Consider the following 21,834-nt stretch of genomic DNA (forward strand, 5'->3'; position numbering starts at 1 on the left):
AAAGGTGACATGGAATTATTCTTATGGTTGGATATGAAATTAACAATGCAGACTTTAAAAAAAATCTTCTGTATTCTGTGTGTTCTGTTCCTGTTATTTGATTTCTGTAGGCTATGCAATGCACCCCAGCTGACTCATAGATTACTAGTCTGTTCCCAGGCCATTGATTAATTGCTGCACACTGTGCTAAACCAGCTCAGAGCAGGACTTCTTTATTTTCTGTGGGAAACAAAATACCTTGACTTCCATTTAGTGTGTCAGTCTCCTCAGCAGAATGCCTTTTATGGATATGAACCTTGCCTTTTCCTACTTGTGGTCCTGTTTACTGCTTACTTGTGCATAGATTACCTACTTAGCAGTACCAGAGGGCATTATTAAAGCCAACAATTTGGAACCTATTGATTAAATAACTGCTAACTGATTTGACATGGTGCAATGTAACTAAAGTGGATATATTATCAACAAATTGCAAATAGAGTATACTCTCAGGCATCTAGCATCTAGAGGGAATAGGGAGTGCCAGTTGCATGAGAATTGCTCAAATAAAAAAACATTACTGTATATTTATCACATATTAATATTCTATGCACACACCTTTAAATAAATTGTCAAACTATATATCATCTCCCTTACCCTTTAAGTAATAGTGTTTTACACTGCAATTCCATATTTTAAGGCTAAACTATTTATATAAAAAAAACAGGAAAAATAAATCAAATGAATGACTGTACTTACCATCATGAAGTGCCAAATCCTCAAAGAGGATGTTGCTGCTAATTAGCCTACAACTGCACTGCCCTTATGTATAAACATACGTAAACAAAAATTGTACTTTCACACTTATTTTGCATAACACTTGAAATAATGACATGTATGAAATTGCTTAATATTCTCAGAAACTTTCACCAGTTGCATGTGAACTCTGGATGCACAAATTCTGGACAAACAGGAGTTTACTGCAGCATGCATATTTAAGCAATAATATTAAAAAAAATTTGCAAGATAATTGTAGCTGTCCTGGAATACCAACTATTTTCTTTTCCCTGTTGGATTAATGCTGCAATGTTTCCTTTAAGAAATTTTTGGTAGCATCAATTAAACATACCATAACTGCCTATTTAGTTATTGAGTACTGATCACGTTGACAAAAGAAAATGTCTTTCCTTTTCCAATTTCCTATAAATACATGGGGGGTAACGTATAGGACATTTGCAGTTTTCTACTGTTTGGCAAAAAGACGTACTTACGTATAGAATGATCTGTCTGTATAGCATGCAAACAAAAGCTTTTCACTGTATCTCAGTACATGTGACAATAATAAACCAATTCAATTTGAAATTTCTTAGCATCAGTCATTTGTTAGCAGTCTCACCTCTGAGTCAGATCATCATGGGTTCAACACCTACTCCAAAGACTTAAGCATAAAATCCAATTTGAAACTGCAGTGCATTACTGAGGGAGTGCTGCACTAACAGAGGTTCCATCCTTTCGCCAAAGAGTTAAGTGTAAAATCTTACTAGTTGCAGAGTTGTTACAGTACAACTTTGGTCACACTTGCCAAGTACTGCATTTGTTGTAAAGTGCACTGTCAGTTTGAAATCACGAAAGGCACAATGTAACTGTAAGTCTGTCTTCTATTTAATTCTCTCCTGCACCCTACCTCACCACCATGTAAACTGAAAGCATAGCACAAGGAGGAAAAACTAATGCAAGGTGGATTAGAAAACAAAACCTTTACTCAGAAATTTCCTGCTACTTATCCCATGTATACCTGGAGATTTAGAAGTCAAGATTGAGGCCATTTAATATTCATTGTCACCCTTCTTCTCTGCCTCTTTGGAGTTAAGAATGAGGGGTGAACTTCTTGAAAACAGGCATGACAAGATAGGTGATTCAACAACTGGGAGAATCTTCAAAGAGGGGGCATAGCTACAAGATAAAGGGGGCAGTCCTTTAAAAAATTCATGCATGGGAAATTATTCTTATAGAGGATGGTGAATCTCTGGAATTCTCTACCACTGGAGGACACTGGAGACTAGAAAATTGCAGGTGTTTAAAAAGGAGTTTGATAAATCTTTGAAAGATTGGGAAATTGAGAACTTTGCAGAATTGGGACTGAAAAGGAATTGCAGCCCAGGGTTGATCAGAAATTATAATACTGAAAGGTGAGGCAGGCTTGAGGGACCAACCGGCCCTCTGCTACTTCTATTTTCTCGTGTTCTTATGGTTTCATGCATTTCACTTTTCAGTACTTATTAACTTTGCTTTTAAAAAGTTCAGTGGTCTCTATCTCATCCATTCCCTGTGGCAAAACATACCATGCTCTGATAGCTATAGCGTAAAAAATATATAGTAACATTTTACATTGCCAACCACAATAAGCAAGCTTTTCTCAATCTCTTTCATTTAAGACATTCAGAGACCTCTTACAAATACCCTTCTGACCTTCAGATAGTCCCAGTATACCATTTTTTCCCCAAAACAATGATTCCCATTTCCAACAGCACTAAAGACAACTTGGAGAATTACTTGTGCTCCTCATAAAAATCTCCATTCTGTAGTCAACTATTAACAAATTATCCTGTTTCCTTCCATGAATATAGTCTGTCACCTATAGAAAGCAGCTATGTCAAAATGGTGAACTCGTCAATGTATATTTCAAATACCATGCCAACCAAATATACGACAACTTCCTGAGAAATGATACAGCAGAATAAGCAACACTGGTTATCTCATGGACGTGCAAAGATAGCTCTTCTTAAACAATGTCGCACAGACAACTTCATGACTTCTAGTCAATGTGAGCTACAAAGTGACCACAGCATCTGGAATGCCCTGAAGTCCACCATAATTGGCACCTGTGAAGAAGCTCTTAGTTCCCCCAGGAAAAAGAACGAGAACCAGTTTGAAAAAAAAAATCACCAAGAGATCCAGAACTAATGAACACCATCAAAAGGTTCGCCTGGATTGGAAGCTCCACTATGCCTCAAGAAAAAAGAAACCACTCTTACAGATAAAGACCGAGCTCTAGATGAAAACTTGTGCCCTGAAGAACAAAAGGTGGAACGAAAGAAAGCAGGGAGACCAGCAACTCACAGCAAAAATATGCACAGGTTCTTCAGTAAAAACCATCAACAACAATCACCCAAGGCTTTACCCGACAAAGATGAACTCATTAAGGAAAGAGGCAGTCTGCCCCCGCTGGAAGAGAGACTTTGAAGATCTCAACTACAACTCTGTTCTTGACCCCATGCTCATCTATCCAGCCCATCTTTGCCACCACTCCTGACAAACAAGAAGTTGAAAAGCCACAGGCCAACTAAAAATAAACCACAAGACCTTGGGGTGCAGATAGTATCCCTGCTGAAGTTCTAAAACTTGGAGGGAGTCACAAATCCAGAACGTCACTGTCCACATCTGGAAAAAGGAGGACCAGTCAGACAACCTCAGAAATATTAACCATGGTAATCTTCATGAAAGAAGACAAATCCAATGTGGTAGCTTCAATATGGTGTCCAAGTTATCTGTCATAGGGAAATTCATTGTCAGGATCCTTCTCAGCTGGCACTTCCTAGTGACTGAAAAGCTGCTTCTGAATCACAATGCTGAATTCTATCCATCTGGAGACCAGTGGACATAATCTTCACTGCACAATAACTTCAAGAGAAATACAGAGAGAAACACCAACCACTACTCATTATTTTTCGACTTCATCAGTCAGGAGGGACAGTGAAAGATTAACCTACAATTTGGCTGCTGGTATTAACTCATCTCCATCTTATGTTGGCTTCATAATGTCATAATCATAACCAACAGGTCTCCAATAGAACCAATTTCAGTGCACACCAGCATCAAGCAAAGCAGCATCACTGACCAGAAACCTTTTCCAACATTTCCCACTGCAGTAATTTACCTCAACAAGTTTCACACTGGGGTGGAACTAACTAAAAGACTAATGGGAAAACTGTTCAAATTACATTGCCTCCACTCCAGACCAGAGGTTACCCCAAACTCAGTAGTCGAACTGCAATAAACAAACAACACTCATGTATGTACACATTTGGAGGTCCAGCATCATGTTCGCTAATCCCATCTGCCTGCATTTCACCCATATCCATACCTATCCAAATGTCTTTTAAATAGTGTAATCGTACTCGCCTCTACCACCTCCTCTGGCAGCTTGTTCCATATACCCACCACCTTGTGGAAAAACCTGCCCCTCAGATCCCCTTTAAAGCTTTAACCTCTTGCTGTAAACCGATGCCCTCTAGTTAGACTTCCCTAATCTGGGAAAAAGACTGTGACTGTCCACCCTATCATAATTTTACAAACCTCTAAAAAAAGGTCACTCCTCAGCCTCCTTCGCTCCAGGGAAAACAGTCCCAGCCTATCCCATCTCACTTCTGAACACAAGCCTCCAGTCCAGGCAACATTCTTGTTACTCTTTTCTGTATCCTCTCCAACTTAAATCACATCCTCCCTGTAGCATGGCAACCAGAACTGTACACAATACTCAAAAGTGCAATCTAACTAAAACTGTGACATGACATCCCAACTCATGTACTCAAATGCCTCAGCGAATGAAGGCAAGCATACCATACACCTTTCTCACCATCCTGTCTACCTGTGTTGCGCCTTTCGGGGAACTATGTACTTACGTCCCAAGGTCTCTCTGTTCAATAACACTCACAAAGGCCTGCCATTCACTGTGTATCTGCTGCCCTGGTTTAACTTCCCAAAACGTATCACTTCATACTTACCTGAGTTAAATTCCAACTGTCATTCTCTTGCCCACTTTCCCCAGTTGATCTAGATCAGTTGTAACCTTAGATAACCTTCTTCACTATCCACTACACCACCAATTTTGGTGTCAAAGGCAAACTTACTAATCATGCCATATACAATCTCTTCCAAATATTGTTGTCAACTCAGTCAGTGAAGCACAAGACAGGATGAATCTCATGTTTAATATCTGCTAAACTAAAGCCAATACGAAGGTCCATGAAGAGACACTGGAAATTGTGAACCAATTATGAGTGATGAAATTCACCATTGCCCTCAGTGTCTCAGCACAGCATTAGCCAGCTGAGAAAAAGGAGTTTTTGAAGATAAGCAGTAAAATCATGGTCAATCAGGCAGTTTTGATTGCCTTTGAAGATGGTCATCAGGATTTAGAGGGATCTTGATCAGCTGAGTAAAGGGACTGAGGAATGGCAAATGGAGATTAATTCAGATAAGTGCATTTTAGAAAGTCAAATCAAAGTAGGACTTTCACAGTGAACTGTAGGGCCCTGGGGAGCGTTGAAGAGCAGAGGGATCTAGGAGTACAAGTATATGATTCTTTGAAAGCGGCGTCGCAAGTAGATACGGTGGTGTAAAAGGCTTTTGGCTCACAGGCCTTCATCAGTCAGGGCATTTAGTACAGCAGTTACACAAGATGTTGGTGAGGCTGCATTTGGAATATCACGTTTAGTTTTAGTTGCCCTGCTATAGGAAAGATGCCATTAGACTGGAAAGAGTGCAATGAAGATTTACAAGGATGTTGTCAGGACTTGGCTTATAGAGAGAGGTTGAGCAGGTTAGGACTTTTTTTTCATTGAAGGTTAGAAGAATGAGGGGTGATTTTATGGAAGTGTATAAAATCATGAGGGGCATAGATGGGTGGAATCCACACAGTCTTTCTCCCCCAGGGTTGGGGAATCAAGAACTATAGGGCATAGGTTTAAGGTGAGAGGGGAAAGATTTAATAGGACCCTGAGGGGCAACATTTTCCACACAAATGATAGTCAGCATATGAAGTGAGCTGCCAGAGGAAGTTGTTGAGGCAGGCACATTATCAACATTTAACATTGGACAGCTAAATGGATAGGAGGTTTAGAGGGATTTAGGCCAAACACAGGCAAATGGGACTAGCTTAGATGGAAATCTTGGTCAGCATGGACCAGTTGAGCCAAAGGGCCTGTTTCCATGCTCTATGACTTTATGATTCTATCCACAACAGGCAACTCAAGCATCAGAAGGATCCTCCAAACTCACTGAAAGGATAAGTGAACCAATATCAGTGCTCTCATCCAGGCTGGCTCCATTGGCCAGCCCATATTGTCCATATGCTCGACACCAGAATCCAGAAATAGATTAGTCAAGGGAAGAGATTACCAGGTGGACTGAGGAAAAGATTCAAGGATCTTTTCAAAAATTTCCTTGGGGAAAATGCAAAGTCCTAACAACCTGGGAATTCTTGGCCCATCACTGAACAAAATGAAGAACAGGCTTGCAGGATGGCACAGAGAACTTCAGGTTCACCTGGCAAGAAGATGTGGAAGTGCAGAAGGACTTCACAGAAGGAGTGGACTACCTCACAAACTACCCACCTGCCAGTCTGGTTCCATCTGTGGTAGAGTTTGCAGGTCCCACATTGGCCTTATCAGTAACCTCCAAACCCACAGAACTGGAGTGAAAGCAAGTCATCCTCAATCCCAAGGGACTGCCTAAGATGACAAAGAACTGCCCATATGTATAACACCAAGCAATGAAGCAAAAATTTTAACAAGAGCAAATGCTTCATTATGAAACACTTAAGAAAATATTGCTTTTAGCAACACACTGCCAGAGTTCCTCATTAAAATCATTCATCTATTCAGAACAATCTCAACATTCATCTATTCATAACGTGCAGTACTTCAGTGAGGATATCATAGAATGCTTTCTACAAGCGTTTTTCAGCATTAGGCTCTTACTGCATTCACCTCTGCCCATGCCTCAGCTTATAAGCTGCTAAAAGCCTGATCCACATCTTTGCTATATCTAGACAACACTATTGTCGTACACTCCAAACTGGCCTCTCATTCCATTGTCCATAGACAAGGCTATCCAAAACTCTGTGGCTCAAGTCCCAACTTAGATTCTATTCCCTCATTGCTCCTGCGTTTGCTCACCAGTATTAGCTTCTGGTTGGGCAATAAGTTAATTTTTAATTTATCACTATATTTTCCATGGCCTTGTCCCTATGATCTTGTCTTGTCAAGACATCTGCATAACTTCAATTTTTTGCCTCTTGGTAATCCTGGACTTAATTCCTCCATTATTGCTGGTCATATTTTCAGTGGCCAAGACCCTATGTTCTGGTACAGGAGCTCCCTGGGTTATGTACGGCATGACTTACAGAAATCTAACTTCATGCAAAATTCTCCAATGCATTTTTAAAGCATTTTTCAAGCTTATAATAACAGTAATAATATGTTTCATAATATAGGCCATCTGCTGGTTGCAAACAAGTTCTGTTTACACAGGTCCATCAGTTGATTTTGTCCACAAGTTGGAAAATACACAAAATCACTCAATACAGTAACCACGCCTCCACTGTTTCGTAATGAATGGTGTTGATGAGGACCAATTAACATGAACATTTATTGTCTTCCTCTGCCTAGTTACAATGGTACAGAATCAGGATATCCCACACTCAATGGCTGGTTTCAATGAACCTGAAGTACCAGCGGATGTTATATTGTTGCACAAATATCAATAGAAGCGACCACTTGTCAATTTCCAAAGCAACTCTCCTGCAGTGAAACTGGCAGCCTGTGTTCTTTCGAGACAATGGTATCTGATTACTGTGGGGAGGTTACATGCAAACAGGCTTTTTTCCAAGACTGGCTCTTGTTTGAATTTAATAATGTTTATGGGAGCTCATTCATATATACAGGTGTCCATAAGTCAGGCATTCGTAACCCAGGGAGGGCGTGTATTCATTAATGACTGGATAACGTATACAGGCAACCCTTGCGTTATGGTGGGCAGGAGGAGGGTTGCATACCTAGAAGTGGGTCCAGATCTCGATTTTCCATAACACAAAGCTGCGTCATCTGCATGTGTCAAGAAACGCAAATTCAAAAAAATTTACTATTTTTTTCCCCACAAAAATTCTGTAAGAGCAACTTATTCTGTATCTCAATTTTTTGGGCTGTAATTTACAAATTCTATAAGGGTGAATTTCTGTTCCCGAATGGGCGTAACGCGGAAGTTACCTGTATATTCCATTAGTTTAATTGTGGGTAGTGTTATGGTGATTATTCAATGAAATGAAAGAATTATAGCAAGTGTATGTAGAGCAATACAACATGGGTTACAATAGAAAATGTCCATTTCTGACTTGGAGAAAGTGGCTTACAACGGTTCTCAGGAATGGCACCCTTACCTAACCCCAGGACTGCACGTATTCTGCCCTAAACACCACCCCTTTAGGACTTGAATTTTTCCAATTTTACTCTAACTTATCCTACTTATCAAAGTAATTGACTTTGTTTCTCTTTCCACAAATTCTGCCTGATCTGCTGTACATTTCCAGCAAGTTCAGATTTTGTTTTCAGACTTCCAGTATTGGCAGTGCTTTATTTTTGTGAAACCTTGATATTTTAACCATAAAAACAAGGGGGGGGGGGGGAACCCTGAAGCACTGCCTAGAAAATGTTCTTTTCTGTAAAATTAACTACCTGCTAGATGTAAACTTTAACCATGCAGAATTTGCATTTTGATTTGCTTTAAGAGTGCCCATAAGTAGTTTTCAAACCACAAAGGTAACCAATCACATTTTGAGATGTGCTGATTAGTGGTGCACTGGTAGTGCTGATGAAGGACCTTTGACCTGAATGTCCTTCCACAGATGCTGCCTGACCTGCTGAGTGCTTCCAGTATTTTCTACTTCCATGTTTTATTTCCAGCATCTGCAATCTTTTGATTTTCATTTACCAGAAACAATACAGGCCATTGCTAGGTTACAAATGCCCAACCTATGGACACCTGTACATACAAACAAGCTTCCACACAGGCAGTTCCTGAGAACTATTCTAACCTGAACTATTCATAAGTCAGAAATGAACAAAAGCAGTGTGTGGCAGAGGTCACAGAAACAGCTGTGATGGGGGAGAGAGCAGGCGCGGGAAGAGCAGCCGCTAGCCAGCCTCGCTGACTCAGTAAGTGAGCAAGTGAGTCTGCTCAGCGTTCCCACCTCTGCTCAACCCAACCTCAACCTGTGTATTTTCAGACTTATGAACAAAATCAACTCATGAACATCTGTAAAAATGGAACTCATTCAATACCCAGGGATGGCCTGTATTTTCCTGAAAATATGCAAGAAGGTGAAATCATTGGCTCCGGTACAAAACACAAAGATACAGACATGTATTGATTGATGTTGCCTGGTGCAGCCTGGAAGAACCTGAAGGGCCACAGTGGCATGCAGAGCTGCAGGGAAGGATGAGAGTGTCCTGGTGCTAACTAGCAGTTTGTGCTACAGTAATGGCTAGAAAACTCTCATGATCTCTCAGGTAGAGTGAAGTATTCTCACATACAAATCCTTGCTGAACTAAACTAATAAAGTTCTCGCACATGCGCTGAACTGAGGCAAGGTGTCAAGGGAGCTTCTGTCTTTTTGACTCTTCTCGCTGCAGGGGTAGATCCAAGGATGCTTATATCTTACTGTTCATTTGCCCCCTCTTCAACCATAATGGCATCTCAATCTGTATATCAAAAGCCTGCTGAAAGTTCAAGGCCAAGACTCCAGCTCAGTCTCTGCAAAATAACTTATCAAAGTGAACTCCAATAGCCAACATAGTTAAGCAGAAAAATATAGTCTCCCTACCTTTTTTTGCCTCTCATGTATGGACCTATTCTAAAACTAAGAAAAGGGAAGCTAAACAATTGAAAATAGCACTTGCGGGGACTTCATGAAAAAGGCTACCTCCAGTTTCAGGCACGTTCAGTGGATAATTAAAGGCCTGTCTCCAGATGCCCTGGGTGCACATCAAGCAACAGGCAAGCAGAGATTCAACTTTCTGGATCTGATCAATGTAAGAAACGTAGCCACATATTGAAACTACAATTCAGTAAGATGAGTTCCTAGCCAAAACTTATAGTTTGAAATCCAATTCTTCTGAAGTTTCAAATTCCATTTCAGATTCATTCACCAACTTTTCTTTACAACTATTTTCTTTTCACATAGTTACCAATGCTTGAATCATTTTGAAACTACACTCACCTCCCACATTATCAGCTTATACAGAAAATGGTGGCAATGCTCAGCAGGTTGGGCAGAAAGAAACAAATTTAAAGTTTCAGGTCAAAGGGTCTTTGAGGTGAAACTTTAACTCTGTTTCACTTTCTACTGATGGATGGTGCCTGACCTGCTGATGGTGTCCAGCATTTTCTGATTTAGTTTTGAGATTTCCAGCATCTCCAGTTTTGTTGATTTCATTATCTGCTATCTCAGTGTGGCGCATTTAAAAAAGTACAAGTTTGACAAATTTCCACTTGGAAACTACATCAAAAGGCCATATGCAAACAGATGCTATATAATAGTAATATGAAGAAATCAAGTTTACTCCTCCACTCTTGGGTACTGACATTTGAGATGCAATACAAACAAACAAGGTTGATCCACATGAAAAATCAGTTTAGCAATTCCATACTTTTACAACATTTCCAAGCACTGTTTGCAACAGCTGGTCAGAATTAAGGCTTATCCAGAATGTCTTTATGTTAGTAAATACATTTTGGCAATGTTAATTATGCAAATGAAAGTTCAAAACATTTAAGATCAGTTTTAATGTAGAACCCTTTACAGGAGGCCACTTAAAAAAAACATTTAACTAGAAATGCTTCATGCCTTAAAAATATTACTGCTTCTGAAAAGGCACTGTTACCAGAAATGTGAAACACTGGTCTTCATAACAATATACTACATGTTCAAGTAAGTATTTGCAACACTTCTATGGATTCACATACCATATGTGCCAACCATGTGTTCTCCAAAGGTTGCCATGACAACTGTATCAATATCCACAAATAGAAGTAAACTAAGCAGACAATATATAATTCTTGTATTCAAAGTATTTGTTCTACTTTGAAATTATGTCTTTGTAAAGGTACAAGGTGAAAGAATAACTTCAGTCTGGAGTTGATAATACTCTGAAATATAGTATGGTATAGCCTTTTCACATCTTATTTGGTTCAGCATCACATAGAACGCAACTATAGACTTTATCAAACAAGGCATAAAAATTGCTCAAGCATTGTATTTGATTTCTTGAGCACCTTTTACCCTTAAGCAAGGCCTTACCTCAATATTTTAAGAAAGCAGACACTCAAAACATCAAAATTAGCTGGATATACTTCCACAAGCATGTGCATGACTGAGCACCTACTAGTTTCAGATTGATTGTGAACCATTAAACCTGAAATATAAGCAAAATATCATCACAAAACATCTTGATCCTCAAAGTATGTGCTGCAACTAGTCTCATTAACAATTATGTACTGATCTCCAATTATGTACATATTATTTGTCTCTATTTAATCACCTTGTTATAAAGTATTATAGATTGTTAAGTACAGTATTGTCATATAGAACCACACATCAAATTTTCTTTGCCCCATTATTAAAAACTATTGTCAGCATGCTGAGGTAGCTTCTTATTTTTATGTTTTTGTCAAATGCCTTTAATTCTGTCACCTTTCCATTCTTAAGTGATGCAAAGCACAATCAAATCTTGACCCTTACTGCAAGGCAGATTTATGTCACCACAATTATTTCCACAGGCAACATAACATGTCCAACAATTCCATACTTATTTACTGGGGAATTTACTCTAACAATTAGATTCAATCAATCCTCCAGGGCTTTTTCTGGTTAGAATACTGAGCTTGGAGATTTTTCAGTTAATTGATAATAATCTAAATACTGGCTCACATCAAATCTAAAATGGGTCATGACACATAGGACATAGACTGCAAGATATAAAGCATTTTCATATGTTTAAAGTGATAAAACAATTAAAATAATGAACCTTAATAATGATAAAGGGAGGCCAAGAAAGGAAAATATGGGGTTAAAAGAATAGCAGAAAAAGGTCGGTAAGGGTGGTAAAGAAGAGAATGGTAAGGGGGTGGTGGAGCACCGTTAGTGAGCTCCACCGTTCACCGTCAGTGAACCAAATATTGGTTGAACCCAAGGTATCACTGACATACAGATTCCTGCTTTTCCTAGTCTCTTATGCGGCCAAATTTTTACTGAAGGGAGTAAAAATAGGAAATGCTAGACACAATCAGCAGGCCAGGCAGCATCTCAATGTTCTGATGAAGGATTTTGGTCTTAAAAAAAAACTTCAGATTTTCAACATCCAATTGTTTTAATTTTCATATACTGGAGGGTAGGAGGGGGGAACTGTCACAAATGTGGCACTCCATAAAAACGGCATCAGGGGTTGTATTTACATTGCACCACGTGTGTTGCATAGATTAATGGACTGCTGCCCGTTTCTGACAGGCATTTTAGGAATCCAGTGGCAATCTTGGAAAAACATGGCCACTCTATGTGGACGACGAGCAAGTCTCTCACCTCCCTTTAAGTTCGTACCAGACAAAGACCATGTTTCATTATACCAGTATACCATGCAACCACTTTTCCAATTTTCTGCCCCCAAAAATTCAAACAAAATGAAACAAATCATCATTATACAATATGACAGAATAAAATGTTATCCTAGATTTTTTTTCTTCATGTTAAGTGCACTGATATTTTATGATATGGCACGGTTTAAGCATCAAATGCAGGAAACTTGTGTCCATTTATCTATTATGTTAAACTGTACATTTGATAATATTACATTGTTATTGATAGTATTTGAATTGTCTATTGCATGGTGTTCATTTTGTTGCTGAAGTCCTTGATATTTTTGTTCTCAGAAGTAACTGTCAGAGAAAGGGTAACTTTTCATTTTCCATCAGCCTTACATTACCACACCAAGTAAAGCTCCCTCTCCTGTTCCAGCAATATGTCTCAGTCACAATCTCAGTGTAATGTCAATACAGCAGGTTTCCCTCTGCCCCCCCCCCCCCCCACAATTTATAAAGTAATGCCTGATTAAGTAAGCTACTGTGCTGTGAGCCCATGCTTATTAGGTTTGAACTGAGCCTCCCAAAGTTGTAATTTTGCAAGCTGTTAACAGAAACTTTCTATCTCATCAGGCTGAACTCAATTTGAACGCCAATTGGAGCAGTGTTTCTCTAATGTCCAATACAATGCACTCAACTCCAACAGTACATCCTACCTTTACATTTAATAACCAGTCAAATTTGGTAACCTTTCCAATCATTCAACAAGATTTTTGTTATGGACTAGGCAGCACGAACTGGAACCGTGAGCAATCAGCTGTTGAAATAGCACAAGGTCCCAGATTTACTTGTACATGGAGTCCAGCAGTGAAACTCAATTCCTTCAGGAAAGAGAAAGAGTTAACATTACAGGTCCAAGACTCTCATCAGAACTGGGAGAGGGAGAAAACAGGTCAGTTTTCAGTAGTAGAGACGTTGGGCAAGATACGGCAGCACAAAGGGAATGTCTCTGATAAATTGACACCAAATGAGTCATTGTAGCAGTTAGAATCTGATCATGCCTCTTTGTCTGTGTTATGTGTTCCTAATAGCAAGGCTGTAGGACAGGCCCAGCAGGTCAAACAATACAGATAACGTGAAAGCAAAGATGGGAGAAACAGATGATATGCAGAATTTGCATGGGCTCCTCTGAAATGTCTTCCATCTTCATGAGCAATGGCTTCTCCTCTACCATACTGGACAAAGCCCTTGACCACATTTCAACTATTTCCCACACCTGTGCTCTCACTCTTTCTCCTCCAAAACAGAGCAAGAACAGCTTCCACTCCTCCAGTCTCCACATTCAACAGATTCTCCTTTGCAATTTCCACAAACTCCAGCAAGATTCCCCTCCCCACCCCTTTCAGCATTTTGAAGGGAATCGCTTGCTCCATGACTACTTGGTCCACTCTGCCATCTCCACCAACCTCTCCTCATCTCCTGGCATTTGCCTGTGCAACCACAGGAGGTCAAGACTTGCACTTTCACTTCTTCTCTTCCAACTATCCAGAGACCTCTGTGATTCACTGCACTTCTTCAAAATTTAGTGTACTGCATCAGGTGTTCATCTCTTCATTGGAGAAACCAAGCTAAATTGGGTGAGTACTTTGCAGAGCAGTTGTTTTCAGTCTGCTGGAGTGACCCTGAGATTTCAGTTGCCCATCTCTTTAACTCACCACCTAACTCCCAATCTGACCTATCTATTGTGGCCCTGTTACAATGAGGCATAGTGCAAGCTTGAAAAATGACACTGCATCACCCAAATGGGTATGTTGCAGCCTTCCAAATTCACTATTGAATTCTCCAACTTTAAATAACTCACTCTTTCTTACTATCTGTACCAAAACTGTTCCTTTCTGCTTGTCATCGTTTTTCTTTTCTATAAGTTTGGCCTGCTGGGCATGGTCCACAATTTTGCTATTAGCAACACGTTATACACAGAGGCATAATCTAATTCTAACTGCCATTTTAACTGCTACATTAACTCATTTAGTCTCACTCTATCAGCGATAAACTATTTGTTCTACCCATCCTTCCTCCACCTTCTTTGCAACTGAAAACTAACGTCTTTCTCTCTTTCCCAGCTCTTAGAGATCTGAAATATTAAATCTATTTCTCTTTCCACAGATGCTACTTGACCTGCTGCATGTTTCTAACATTTCTATTACCATTTCAGATTTCCAGTATCTACAGTATGATTTCTAAGAAAATGCCTCTTGGACCCTGTCATACCTGGTGCCCAATTCAAAACCCCATTGATTTCAACAAGGTTTAGAGGACAAAGGATTAGGAGGCAAAAAAAAAGTATATTTTTTAAATTACTTTACTTCAGTGTTTTAGTTATTTGTGCATTTTTGTTTAACATGATTTAAAAATACTAAAAATTAAAAATAAACTTTAATGTTAATTGTTTTTAATAGCCTTGCCAGCTGTCAATGACCATCATAGGTGTGAGCTTCCTTCTGCTGTGCATATTGCCTTAGTAAAATCAGCTCTCTGCATCCAGACAAGGCAAGTTCCAGAATGGTGGGACCACAAGCAACAAGTTTGGGCAGGAGGATGTGTCCAGCAAGATCTGGCCCCTATAACTAAATACATTTAATTTGTTCATTTTATATTTTTTATTTTCTTATGACATGGGAAGCCATTTGGCTTGTCAGGTCTGCACACCTTCCCAAAGCAATCCCATCCCCTCATTTATCTCCTTCCAATCCATCCTCTCTCACATCCAATTAACTCCCCACCGATTCTCCCACCACACAATTACACAAGGGTATTTTGTGGCCAGCCAGTTAAGCTACCAACTAGCACATTATCAGGAAGCGAGAGGAAACTGAAGTATCTGGGGGAAACCCAGCAATCACAGGGAGAATGTACAAACTCCACACAAACACATCGGTCAGGATCGAACCTGGGTCACTGGACTTATATTATTCTATCAGCTGCGCCACCATGCCATTTTAAGCAAGAGATCATCAGAAATACAGACAGTGAAATTTAGATTCAGATGCAAAATTTAAGAATTCAATAGAATTCATCTTGCGAGTTTAATACATCTGCTGTAAAGTAAAAGCATCAATCAAGTCTTGTTGCACTTCTCTGTCCTCAAGCTCCAATCTAGAAATTGAATGGATTGTCAGCTGCCTATCCCCCCACCCAAAGTTTGTGCCCACTTTCTGGAACTCTGTGTGCTCCCAGACTCCAAAGATGTGTGTCCCTGGTGTGGTATTTAATCAGTCATGGATTATACGTTTTGTGATTGTAACCATCTCCCTTTCTGTTTTAGCCTTGATGTAGTTGACCACACCATCCATTTCCAATGATCTCCACTGCATCCATTGTATGTGTCAATATTTGCCAAGTTCCATTTTCTATTCACTTATAGCAGAGAATAACCAGCAATGACTTCCCTCTTGTGTCTATGCTGTTACCTCAGGTATTCTCCAATTGGCTCTCACCAATTACTCGTCCACAAGCTACCCCTCAACAACATTAAACAAAAACATCACGTTTCCACACAAACTGATAATGGTGGAGTCAGCCAGTTCCATCACAGGTACAGTTCTCCCCCACCATTGAGGACATCTACAAGAGGTAGTGTCTCAGTGAGGCAGCATCCATCACCAGGGACCCCCTACCATCCAGGCCATGCCCACTTCTCGATACTGCCATCAGGCAGGAAGTACAGGAGCCTGAAGACCCACACCTCAAGGTTCAACAACAGCTTCTTTTCCCCACTGCCATCAGATTCTTGACCCAACCTGAAAAACCTGAACACCTCCTTGGACTATTTTTTTTCTCTCTCTCTCAATCTTGCACTAGTGTTTTGTTTATTTTATGGTTTATTTTGCACATGCGTAAGTTATGTATAATTTATGTTAATTTAAGTTTAAGTTAACTTATGTTTGTCCTTGTCTTGTCATGTACTATGCTACTGCTGCAAAAAGCTCATTTTCATTGCATTTATACCCTGCATATGTATGCCTACGACAACAATAAACTTGAACATCTAGCTATACCTCACTATAAACTCCCTTGAATGCTTTAGCCTCTTTCTTTATCTGACATCCAAATCTGGATTAATGAAGTTTTCATCTTGCTAAACATTGGGAAAACTAAATTCATCATCTTTGGACTCATCCACAAACTCTTTCTGAACTAGCAATTCCATTCCTCTTCTTGGCTTGTGTCAGAAATTGAATTTAGACTTCAATCTTGGTGTCATATTTGAAATTGAGTTTTCAGCCTCTCATCTATGCTATCACCTAGGTTATCAATTTCTACTTCTGCAATCACATGATTCTGCCATTGTCTTACTTCACCTGTGGCTGAAAACTTTCACCATGTGTTTGCTCCCTCCAGCTGAAGTATTACACTGCACTTCCGGCAAGTCTCCTTTATTCTTCCATCAATACATGAGATTATCCAAAACTCTGCTTCCCATGTCCCAAAACACATCATGTCTCATTCACCCATCCCATCTACTCTGGCTCCCATTAAACTAAATCTTAAATTCTAAAAGAAACACTTCTGAATTCCTCCATAGTCTCACCTCTATTCTCCACTGGTCCTATAACTTCCAATTTAGTTGCTACACCTCTGGTGGCCATACCTTGAGCTGTCAAGGTTTAAGCTTTGGAATTCCCTCCCAAAATCTATTTTATTTCTTTAACGTGTTGCTTAAAACCAACCTTTTTGACTAAATTTTTGCTCTAACATCACATGTAGTTGGTATAATTTTGTTTCAATTTGTTTTTGTTTCTTATTCACTTGCACATTGTGACATAACCAAAAATGGTCTAACTACAGCCTGAATGTAAACTCCAGAGGTTGGAGGTTAGGTGACAAAGCTGTAAGCACCTTGGGGCTTTTAGGCTACATTAGAGGTGATGCACAAGTTAGAGGTTTTTTTTTGAGAATAGTTGGTATCTGGACTTCTACAGAGCTGTTTTTGTTTTGGTTAACCTCAGAAATTAATGTCATTATTGAAAACCTTAACATTTGTTAAATATACTGCAGTTTCAAATGACTTGTCCAAGGATTACTGTTGTCACCACATGGGCTACCACAAACACACCATATTTTACATTGCAATTATTAATTCGCTTTTGGATCTAGAATGTAATCTTTATTGTATAATGATTTTAATGTGAAGAAATTGAGAAAATTGCTTTAATCAGGTGTACATGTTAAGGAAGATTGTTCTTTAGTAGTAATGCAAGAGAGATTGATAGTAAACTGACTGCCTGTTTTACACACTGCTCAATTCTCTTTACCATTGACTAAGAAAAATGGGTGTTGAATTATTATTGCCCAATTTGTGGTACTCCAAGCCCAAATTCAACCCTATTGATACATAGCTTAAATTAAATACATGACTATGATTGAAAATTATTCATTTTAATTAGAACCCTGCCAACTTGCCTTAGGTAAAACTACCTTATGAGAAACAGGAGTCCTGACCTCACTTGCAATGTTTCCAGACAATAAGTCACAAAAGGTGCCCAGTACTTCATAATAGAATCAAAGTGTTTCAGATACTCATTTACTTTTAATATTAGCTGATAATATTTATCATTTTCTAGTTATGTAATGGTTAACTTAGCTTTTGGTACCCCATCATCATGTCAACTACAGTTTATAGGGTATTCAATGACTACAACACAGACTGCAGAGGTGCTATTTCATTCATTTAGACTCTTAAGCAAACTTATTTTCCTTTACCTGCTTCATTGGAAAATTTTAATATCAGCAAACAAAACATTCTCATTTCCAGCAGCAATGTTCAAAATGAAATCACTCATCTTTTGTGAACCTGACTTGTCTGCTAGCATTCAGATTTATATGACAAAAAACAAATTTATATTCAGAAATTAACATCATACAAATGTAATAAAACAAGCTTAGATAAATTTATTGCTCCTCAACTTCCCATGACTATAAGTCTAAATCAGTGATAATGTATGAAGAGGGAAAAATAAATCATTCGAGTCCATCACCAGTAAAGTAGCCTGTATGAGCCTTGATGCAAGATCTGTGAGAAAGGGTTTGGGTGGTATATTATTAAGACAATATGTTTTCCATAATGTCCTGCAAAATGCGAATATGGGGTCATTCAAGCAGGATATGAACCCACTCACAGCCTGAGTAACAGGATGGATGTCTGCATTGCATGGCCAACTGTACAAGAGCAGATGGGTATATTGGGAAGTTTGAATGGGAGGGGGGTGTTTGATCATGGTTTGAGAGGGGACAGAAGAGAGTGGGATGAGCACTTACTAACTAATTAGTTATGGCTGAAGCAAACTCTCTTCTCCTCTTGGTTTACAAAGCAGTGCTGTAAAAGGCACTTACCTCATCCTTCTTGCTTACTTTCAGCTGCCAAAATTCCTAAGGCCTGGCAACCCAGTCAACTTGTGGCTAAGAACAGAAGACAGGAGACCAGCACACATTCTGCAACTGAATGGGATGCCCAACCCTGGTCCCGTTTCTATTAAAAACAGAGTGCCTGAAAATCTGGCCCCTGCTTCATAATTTTTTGCACCTAACACAACCATTTGTTGGGAGCTTAAGTTCATCCTACTATCTCAACACTTTTGTTTAATGTTGCAATGCCAATTATCACATGGATTGTTGTTCATCATGTATAAAGACGCTCTTTATTAATTGCCAATATTCATCTCAGCTGCTCTACAATAAGAGTACATTCAGCAGCATTAATAACTTAAGATGGTGTAATACATAAAATACTGGAAACTGAGTTCTGAATGAAAGATACTGACGTACAGAGTACTTCCAGCATTGTTTTAAGCCGATTTCCACCACTGGCCCCGTTCTGTTTCTGTACAAAATGTATATTTTAAAGAACTTAAAGTGTTTGTGACTCTCTTTTGAGGCATCAATAATGTTGAAGTGCATTAACGACATGCTGCCCTCAAATAAAATTGTATTCTGGAAAAAAATAACAACTTTGCTAAGCTAATTCAAAAAGAATATTTTTAACAATTGAAATTCTATTCCATTTCTCTTCATTAACAGCACAAAAATTAAATCAAAAGAATTCTTTATAACTGTTGCACAATCTTTGGAAAAGGTAAAAATTACAAACTTTAAATAATTGAACAATTTCTACCAATTAAAATGCCGTCAGCACCTTCTCAGCAGGTATTTCAAGTCTGAGTTTGGTAATCTTATGACAACTGCAGTGTGTGTCCCCTTCATCAAACAGCACACTGCTTAGGCATAAATGGTTCACTAGACAAGAAATCTAAAGAAGTTAACTGCTTATCAGAAGAGGGAGAATGTTTCTTAAAGGCAAATTGCATCTTTGATATTAAATCTTCAGTGCTGCCTGCAGAAAAAGAACAGAATGCATCTGGACAATTTTCATTCCAGACAGATGTAACAAGAGCAAAATTCTACATGTTATTTCTCAATATCAATGGGAAGCATTTCCCCTTTCACTAAAAACCTTTTGAAGATGTGAACTGCGTTACCAGATTCTCGCCACACAAATGAGAATGCTTGCCAATCACCTTGCTTACACAACATTGAATTTGGCTCGAACTTCCCAAACTTGTGCATTAATAAATGACATTATCCATTTACCTACCGCCCTCATTCCTTACAACGATCGAATTCAGGACAAGAGTATTCCTAAATAGATACGCTTTACTCAATAACTGGCAAACTGTCTTGCGAACACCCACTGAACGGCACTGTTTCCAATGAAATCATTTGTGATAAAAATGGAAACGTGCAATTCCTGTAGATGACGAGCTCTTGTCCGAACATACATATAGGTAACGTCAAGCATCGCAATGTGTCACCGCCGTCTTGGCCGACAGACCAGTTACTTACATTGTAGCGGCACCGTTTACAATGACTCCCTCACACTGTTGCCAGAAGCTCTTCATCGGAAAGCATCTCACAAGTTCCCATGGACGCAGTTTAATGAAAACACAATGAATATTCGGCAGCAATGCCGCAAACACGGAAATAACACGACACTCTCTACAGCGCAATGGACACATTAGGCAGACTAGCCAGAGGAAATCATTAAATGAAACACACGTTATTTACTTTATTTATCAATATTTTATTCCCAGCTTTTCTGATGACAGTGACAGGATTACATTATATTGGCCATGAAGAATTGATGCGCCTTTGTCACAATATAACCAATAACGCAATTAACTTTCCACCCCCTCGAAACCTTCCACAGCCATCCACAACTTTGTTTTGGGTTTTACTGATTAAAAAGTTTAACAATTGAAATCAAATTTGGGTTTGTTTGTTTAATTAGAAAAAAACAACCGTATGAAATAACGTACGCATTTAGGGAAAGGACTTCAAGAAAAAAGTGCTTTAGCAACAACCTGCAAGAAAAGTTTTTCGTTAAAAAAAATTGTAGAAAAGTCTGCAAAACACTTTTGTTGACAATGAAAACTTGCTTCAGGTCGTGCTTTTTGTGGCTTGTCACTTCAGCTCAACCAAGCGAAGCACACAGGTTGTGTCAATACCGGTATGGAAAAATACACCAATAAAGCTTTGCAAATAGAATGAGCACAATAGAAGAGAGTTGCTTTTTTTCCCTTTAAAAAAAATCTACGGCTATGCATGCGTGTTAAAAATATTTTTTGACTGGCGACAATAACAAAAAAGAAATTACAAAATATACACATAAAGCCAGTTCCTTTTGCCAATGCCGTCACTGACTTCTCACTCTACAGCATGCAAGAACTTATTCTGCAGAATAGAATTTATAAACCATGCTTCTTGGGCTCAAATTTCTTTTAAAAAAAAGATTTAAAAAAGAATTAAAATGACAAAAAAGCACTGAAAAAATCCAGATAGAAAAAAAACCTACTCACCGAGCGCGAAAAATTCAAGAGAGAAAAATAGCGAAGTTTGTAATATGGCGGTGGAAGAAGTAATGAGCGCCCTCCCTCAGCCTCAGGCAAAGGCACGTGATGCGAGAGCCTGCTCCCGGCAATGCTCAATGGATGGCACGGCCACAAATCCCCCCAAAACCAACGCTCGTCTTCATTTATCTGCTCTGCACCCAGTCCGCGGACCGTTTTCACGCTTCGCTCCGGCGTTTTACATCCGCTTTCTCTCGTAGTCGCCGCTGCAATCGGCGCGTCTCCTGGAGACCGGGCTGCGCATCCCCTCAGAATCATGTGGTGCAGTCCGCTGGGTTAGTGGGAGGCAGCGGGGCAGCGCGTTATCCGGGGGAAGGTGGGGGAGACAGAAGCTGCAACTCATCTCACCTTCTCCACTTCCTCATGGACTGTCTACCTGGCGCCTCAAAATGCAGGAGCTTTGAGTCCATCCAGACGGTTGTAAACCTGTCACACAGCTTGCGTATTTCTTGGAGGGATTTCGTTTTATTTATGCACTCGGTTT

The 21,834-nt window shown here is 39.3% G+C and overlaps 1 protein-coding gene across 3 annotated transcripts in view; it reads right to left on the reverse strand.

The window, feature by feature from the left end:
• Positions 1-21,457, reverse strand: part of LOC127574173 (RNA-binding Raly-like protein) — a 643,109-nt gene extending 621,652 nt beyond the window's left edge. For all 3 annotated transcript variants that reach the window (XM_052022948.1, XM_052022949.1, XM_052022947.1), the window contains exon 1: positions 21,300-21,457. The gene's annotated coding sequence lies outside the window, so the exon portion shown is untranslated. The remainder of the gene's footprint in view (positions 1-21,299) is intronic.
• Positions 21,458-21,834: the final 377 nt, after the last annotated feature.

This window comes from Pristis pectinata, chromosome 9 (assembly GCF_009764475.1).
Source record: "Pristis pectinata isolate sPriPec2 chromosome 9, sPriPec2.1.pri, whole genome shotgun sequence".
Taxonomy (NCBI): domain Eukaryota; kingdom Metazoa; phylum Chordata; class Chondrichthyes; order Rhinopristiformes; family Pristidae; genus Pristis; species Pristis pectinata.